Source organism: Podarcis erhardii (assembly GCF_964252035.2).
Source record: "Podarcis erhardii genome assembly, chromosome: 9".
Taxonomy (NCBI): domain Eukaryota; kingdom Metazoa; phylum Chordata; class Lepidosauria; order Squamata; family Lacertidae; genus Podarcis; species Podarcis erhardii.
In genome coordinates, this window is record NC_138512.1 from 67,175,264 (window position 1) to 67,183,279 (window position 8,016).

Here is an 8,016-nt window from a genome sequence, read left to right on the forward strand (position 1 = left end):
GAAGGACCAGGTGTGCAGCCTGGGAGTCATTTTGAACTCACAGCTGTCCATGGAGGTGCAGGTCAATTCTGTGTCCAGGGCAGCTGTTTACCAGCTCCATCTGGTATGCAGGCTGAGACCCTACCTGCCCGCAGACTGTCTCACCAGAGTGGTGCATGCTCTGGTTATCTCTTGCTTGGACTACTGCAATGCGCTCTACGTGGGGCTGCTTTTGAAGGTGACCCGGAAACTACAACTAATCCAGAATGCGGTAGCTAGTCTGATGACTGGGAGTGGCCGCCGAGACCACATAACACCGGTCTTGAGGAGGCACCTTCCCATTTTGCCTCGAGTGGCAAAACATGAAGTGCTGCCCCTGGTTTGACCTTCCTCTTGTTAACTTCTGGTCCCATGTTGGCCACATGTAAGCCTGTGCTCATAATAGTATTATTTGCCAGGAGTAATAAACCTTAAGTTTCTTTATTCCTTTCACCAGCAGTCTTACCAGACTATTTATTTTTGCGTGGCAAGATATATATGCCAAACTCCCAACATCCGACTGTCCTCTGTGAAGTAGGAAATTTGACTTCAGCCAAATGCCTTTAAGAAACTTCAGAGGAGGGCATCAAAGAAAGAGATCTGCCTGCACAAACAAAAATTATCTGTGTGAGCCTGCACATTGTTTCTTTAAAGTACATTCAAAATACATTTCCCCCCCTCAAAGAATTCTGGACAATGTAGTTTTGTTGAGGGTTGCTGGGAATTGTAACTCTGTGAGGGGTAAACTGCAATACCCAGAATTCTTTGAGAGAAAGAAAATGCTCTGAATGTACTCTAAGTGTATATGTGCAAACACAAGCAAATTTATCCAAAGGTGAAAACCTCTAGTGGACCAAGCTGGGGATGATGCAAACTTTCAAGTATTAGGAATCCATTCTGTACTATACAATTAAGAGTCGTGGCCCCTCCTGTGTCCTACTTTCCAAGTCTTTCAAGGTGCTTCTAAAAAAATATTTTATTTTTTTATTGCTGTTAGATTAATGGATCCACTTTGACAAGTTCACCATGACCCAGGAAATGGAAGCAGCTAAACACTGGAGTAAGAGAGAAGTTGGTGGAAAACCTAAAAGGAATTTTATGTTCCTTGGGTGGTAATTACTGTATAGCACTATGATATTTTTTTAAATGTAAAAATCGTGCTGAGAGTAGGAAAGCTCCCTGCAGATATTTTATATGCATATGTGAAATCTCAGAGCTGACGCTCTGAATCTGAAAAGCCCCTTCTTTATCCTGGTGTGCTTTTGCCATTTATGTCTGCCCATTTATGTCTGTCCTCTAATATATAAATATATAAAGATGCCTGATTGGAATGATCCCTTCTGGTCTGATCGCAAGCTCTACTGTATAAAGGGGAAGAGAAGGTGAATGCTGGAAAGGGCTTTTGATGTGGGGTCAAGGAAATATTGCGCTTCCAAATAACCCCCACGGATGGAGAGGTGCTGTGGCCAGGGATGTTGCAAAACTAGATTTTGAGTTTCCATGAGATGATCTTTATAGCAAACAACTGCAGCTGTGTAGCCAATGTGTACTCTCCAAAGGCAGTGAGACTACAGCTCCCATCCTATCTGACCATAGGCCATGCTGGCTGAGGCTGATGGGAGCTGAAGTCCGACAACATCATTAGAAGAAGCTGCTGAATCAGGCCAGTGGTCCATCTAAATCCAGCATCCTTTTCCCACAGTGTGCAGCTAGATGCCTATGGGAAGCCCCCAAAGCAGGACGTGAGTTCAACCGTGCTCTCCCTACTTGTGATTTTCAGGGCCATACATTGGCTCACCCTGAGTTGTGTTACCCAAAGACCCCCACTGAGATGTGGTACCCGCTGGGGGCAAAAGAGCTACAGAGAAATTAGCAGCTGTGGGAAGGAGGTTAGTTGCCAGGTGAGGTTGCTCAATGCCATCCTCAACAGCCCTCACTCCCTTTTCAAAGTGTTCCTTCAGGAACAAAGTAGTTTGTTTTGTTTCGTTTTCAGGTCCTCTGCTGGGCACCGCTGGGTTCACCCGCAGCCGTGACTGAGGCGAGTCCAGCTGCCATTTTGGTTTCCCACAATGCCCCAGGACAAGTTTCTGTCAGGGGCATTGTGGGAAATTAAAACAGTGACTTGCCCCCAGCAGAGCACCACAGGCAGGCATCTGCCCAGACATGCCATGGAGCCTCTTGGGCTTGCCGATTGGAAGGTCGGCGGTTCAAATCCCCACGAAGGGGTGAGCTCCCGTTGCTCTGTCCCAGCTCCTGCCAACCTAGCAGTTCAAAAGCACACCAGTGCAAGTAGATAAATAGATACCACTGAGGTGGGAAGGTAAACGGCGTTTCCATGTGCTCTGGCTTCTGTCACAGTGTCCCGTTGCGCCAGAAGCAGTTTGGTCATGCTGGCCACATGACCCGGAAAACTGTCTGTTACAAACACCTGCTCCCTCAGCCTGAAAACGAGATGAGTTCCGCAACCCCATAGTCGCCTTTGACTGGACTTAACCGTCCAGGGGTCCTTTACCTTTTACCTTACCTAATGCTAGCTCTGTTGGATTGCTTTGAAACTATCCTCATATTAAACGTCTCTCTGGTGGCTTCTTTGAAATGCCAAATGGAAAACAGCTATAAATGTGCTCAGTCTTAACAGAAAACACTCTCAAGAGGTTTGGAGTGGATTTTTTTTTTCCTAAAGAAAGAAAGCTTGGTTTAAAACAAAAAACAAAAGAGCCACATACTGAATGCGGAAAATGGACAGAACAACTTGGGAAAACGTTTTATTTTTAGCAACTTCCTCCAAAAAGGAAGAACAAGGAAATTGCAGTGTTAGATCTCTCATTAGATCCTATTAGAATTTTATTAGGGATAAAGAGATAATTATTTCATTACCTGCTGATGGCAGCAGAAATGTTAGCAGTGCAACAAGGGGAAAACAGTTGAAGTACCAAGAGGTGTTTTTTTAAAAAAATATATCATTTTCACTTTTACAAAAAACACAATAAGATTCATCTAAATATAATATACAGATTTAGAAGTACCAAGAGTTATTGATTGGGAATAAAGAGTTGGAAATGAATTAGATCTGCAAAATCAACTTATAAAAAAATAAGGAGTGAGGATGAAAAGGAGGTTGAATACATTATTTTGAGTTCATTTTTAGATATTATATTAAGGATTCTATTGTAGGTGTGATGAGTTGAATTAGATTATTGACTAAAGCATTTTTAACTAAACCACTTAATTATTATTTTTTTAATCGCTAAGTGCTGTACAGAAATGCAACATAAAAACAATTCAACAGTTTTCACAAAAACAAAAAAGATAAAAACCAGCAAAAGTAGTGCTATAAAAACAGGAGCTCAGAAATAGAGTCCAATCCTATGGCTCAGGGGAAATCTTGGCAAAAAAGAATTAGGAGACTAATTGAAATGTATATAACATGTTAAACCGAGGATTAGAGGCTTAATATATGTAATTACTGATTTAGTATAGGTGGAAAAGAAATTATAAAGTAAAGTAATTGGATATGTGTGATTAAGAGGTTGGCATTGTATTCCCTCATATTGATACCTATGCTTTTATTTATGAGCAGTAGCCAACTGGAAGCCTGCAAGGACATGTACAATATTTAAATATGAAATAAATTCTACTATTTTTTTTTAAAGTGACATTTTTTGCAGCTCCCAGCTTTTGGGGGAGGCAGGAGAGTCAGAGGTGCCCAGCTTCTGTGCACAGCAAATCAGCTGACAACATCAAGAAAGGCAGGGCAGAGAGTTGATAGTTCTGAAACACCCACACTTGGTGTAACTCTTGGACTGGAGAGCAAGAAGGCAAAATGTCATAGCCAAACTCAGCACAGGTGGCGGCAGAAGGAGGATGAGAAGACCAACCACCCCCTAGACCAGCTTTTCCAACCTGTGGTACGCTGGTTTGACATCAACTGATAGGAAGTGCCTACAGAGGGTGGTGAATACAGCACAAGATATTATGGGCTGTCCTGTGAATCCGCTGGATGACACTGTGGAAGAACGTTGCCTCAGGAGAGTGAGGAAAATTCTCAGGGATGAATCACACCCTGGCCGGCACTTCCTTGATCTCCTGCCCTCAGGCAGAAGATATAGAAGCAGGATTAGTCCCACCAACAGGGTAAAGAACAGTTTCTATCCGTGGGCTGTTAGGCTGCTGAATGAAAAGATAACAACAGGGCAACTGACTTTCGGGTTTGGTGGGTGTGCGTCAGTAAACAAGGGGAATTAAGACTAAGAGAGCTGAGTTGGGGGTGCTCGTGTAATCTCACTGTATACAAGTTGTACAAGTGACAATAAAGTATTTCAATTTAAGACTGCCCACCTATCTTCAATATCTTTCCTTCCTTCCTTCCTTCCTTCCTTCCTTCCTTCCTTCCTTCCTTCCTTCCTTCCTTCCTTCCTTCCCTCCTTCCTTCCTTCCTTCCTTCTCTTTCTTTCTTTCTTTCTTTCTTTCTTTTAATACAGGACAAATACAGGACAAAGCCTTATCCCTCCACCCCTGGCCAAGAACAGACCCTCCAAGCGTCCCTTTTTCCAGGGACATCCCTGATTTGGAGAAGCCATCCCGGTTTCTGATTTGATCCCACAATGTTCCCCTCTTCCTTAGCACGTCCCTGTTTTCATTGGAGAAATGTTGGAGAGTATGAAATTATCCGACCCCCTGAGCTGTCTGAAGGCAATCCTGTATAGGGAAGATTTTTAAAATGTTTTATGAGGTGCTTTTTTTCTGAGGGGGACACTTACCCCTAAACATTTTGTGAATCTTTGTACTTTTGTCCATTTACTGTATTTATATTTCCCAATTTGAACTATAAAATTGTGTTTTTCTTGAGTCAAAATGAGAGCATCTCTAAACATTTTTTTTAGAAAAAAAGCACTGGTTTTATTATGTTTTTATATATGTTAGAAGCTGCCCAGAGCGGCTGGGGCAACCCAGTCAGATGTGTGGGGTATAAATAGTAAACTTATCATTATGGAATGGGACGTCCCTATTTTCATCCGAGAAATGTTAGAGGGTATGCAAGAAACACACTTCTCCCATTCTGTGCTCTCCCCAATATTTCTTTTTCAGACACCACCCCTGAAACTGGGGACAAAATGGGCCTCAGCAGCACGCAGTCTTCCTCCAAAAAGAAATGTACAGTGAATTAAACCGCTTCTATGTCTTGTTGGCCACGTGTGCTTCAGCTCCCTTCTCTTCTTTTTAAACCAATTTTTCTTAAGAACCCATTTAAAGAGAGGTCACGCTCACGACGACAGAGCATTGAAGGCTGATATGATGTCTGTTTGTGAGGGAGACGGAGGGAGGGAGAGAGACTGTCTGATTGACTGAATTAGCTCAGTGAGCAGGGAAGTTAGTGTCATTCAAAAACGAGGTCTTACAAGCACCGGCTTCTTCATAAAGTAAATTTACCTTTTCATTATTATTTACTGAGTACGCCTGGATTTCATTTGTATGGATTTTTATTCGGCAAATAATAAAAAAATGAAATAAAAATAGTACAGACAATCTAATAAGATGGGGATGGCAAACATTATTTGGAGTCTGTATTATGATCCTGAGGTCATGATTCTTTCTTTTCTTTTTCTTCCCCCTTCAGTTTAAAGCTTGCCATAGATTATGGGTGCAATTATGCAGGGAGTTCTCTTACACAAACCCCACAGAAATGACTCTTACCTGTGAGTAAACGTCCATCCATGTTGTGGGTAGTAGTCAACTAAGCCTTACTCAGACTAGACCCACTGAAATTAATGGACATTTCTACTCTGAGTAGAACTTAGCTGTCAATTTAAAGCATTCTTAAACCACTTTTAACCGTCATAGTTCCTTCATAAAGAATTATGGGAACTGTTGTGTGTTTAGGGTGCTGGGAGTTGTAGCTCTGTGAGGGGTCTCCTAACTAAACACAATAATAATAAAATGACTTGCAACTGCATCCAAACTTTGACCGGAATCTGCTCCTTATTTTCCTGAACCACCATGCAAAATTCCATTGCAGTATCTTAAGAGGCGTTAAATGCAGAGCAAATAAATTCCCAAAAATATATATAGGAGATGCTGGTAGATGCTTCTTCTTGTCCATTCATTATTATTTTTTGGAAAAAAATTTAGCTGAGGGTTTATCATTTTCATTGCATTTTTATTATCTGCTTTGAAAACAGGTAGCGCAGAGAAGTAGATTATGTAAACCTTTGTAAATTGTAGGATCGCCTTAACGGTTTTTTTAAACGTTTGAGGTGTTTAAATGCCTTTGCATTTGTGCTTTTACGTGAATTCAATTTATTACACCAAATACATGGTTCTAACTGAAAAAGTGTGCAAAGGTTGTGACAAAGACGAGAAAGAAAAGTAGATTACTTACCGGTACTTAGAAAAGCCATAAATATAGAGAAGGAAGGACATTTTGAAATAAAATATGATGTAAGAATGGTTGGGACATTTGGGACATGAGATAGTAGTTAGAATCAAGGGGTTCAGTGCATTCATTTCAATGAGAGTGTGAATGAAGACTGTGCCACTGAAATTAGTGATAGCTGCATCCTCCCAGGTTTTTTAACCGTAGATTGCTTTGTAACATTTGCAATGCAGACAGGAGTGTGAGAAGCAAATGGAGGAAACAAAATGGATTTTTCCATAAAATTCCATCGTTTTGTTATTTTCTGCCTAGCACTCGTATATGCATTGAAATCAAAGGTCCTCTGGGTATATACAAAACCACACACTTTGCTTTTGGCTTGGCTCTTGGATAAAACAATTTACAACACTACCACCTTGTGGCAAAAGAACTGCATTTGTTTATTCTGAGTTTATCTTGGATCTTGCAACGTGTGGATTCAAAGGCATATGCTAGACCCGGTCAGTTTTTCCTACATGAGCTCTATCTAGCGCGATGATTCCTAATCTTGGGCACATGCCTCACAGGGGGGGCAATTTGATTTGTGGGGGGCAATTCGGGAATGTGTTATTAACAGTGAACGGCCTTTTAGGCTTCCTCCACGTGAATAGGAGTTCACTTTTTGAATAATAAGAATTATATGTCACTGGGGTGGGGGGAGGCATCAGGATTTTAGAGATGCTTAGGTGGGGCATGGCCAAAAAAAAGGTTGGGAACCACTGGTCTATTGCAACTGATGCCTCAGCTCGTCACCATTCTGTGCAAATGAAGCTTACTCATTTCACAACGGCAACAGGCATCTGAGAGATCCGTCTTTGTTAGAAGTCTGCAGGCTCAGAGCTGGCTCAAGTTTCAGAAAAATAGCTCAAGTAGAATCAGCGGTGCAGGTGGGTCATTTTAGACTCTGGAGTTAATACTGTTACTGGAGGTGGGGTGTGCTCTTTCAGGCCTGTCTTACCAATAGAGGCTAGTGGCATGGGACGCCAGGGCGCCAAGTTCTGGAGGGCGCCAGGCGAGAGTCCAGGGAACACCAAATGAGTGCGCTGAGTCAGTTAGTGAGGGTGCATGAGCCGCTCCCACAGAGCGTCGGCTCAGTTTTTTCCCTTTTAGCCTGCAGGCGCCAAAACGCTCAGCACAGGCCCGCTCGCTCGGTGTGCTGCCTGCCGTGGCCATGGCGGCACAAAGCGGCCACCTAGTCCAGCATCCTCTTCTCAGAGTAGCCAATCAGATGCAAACGGGACTCTGCCCACCTGGTAACTGGTATTTCAGAGGCATATTGCTCAACAGTGGAGCTAGAACCTAATCATCATAGCTAATAATAATATATAATAATTTATTATTTGTACCCAGCCCATCTGGCTGGGTTTCCCCAGCCACTCTGGGCGGCTTCCAACAAAACATTAAAATACAGTGGTCTGTGAAACATTAAAAGCTTCCCTAAACCTGGCTGCCTTCAGATGTCTTCTAAAAAGTCTGGTAGTTGTTCTTCTCCTTGACATCTGGTGGGAGGGCGTTTCACAGGGCAGGTGCCACTAGTGAGAAGGCCCTCTGCCTGGTTCCCTGTAACTTGGGCTTCTTGCAGTGAG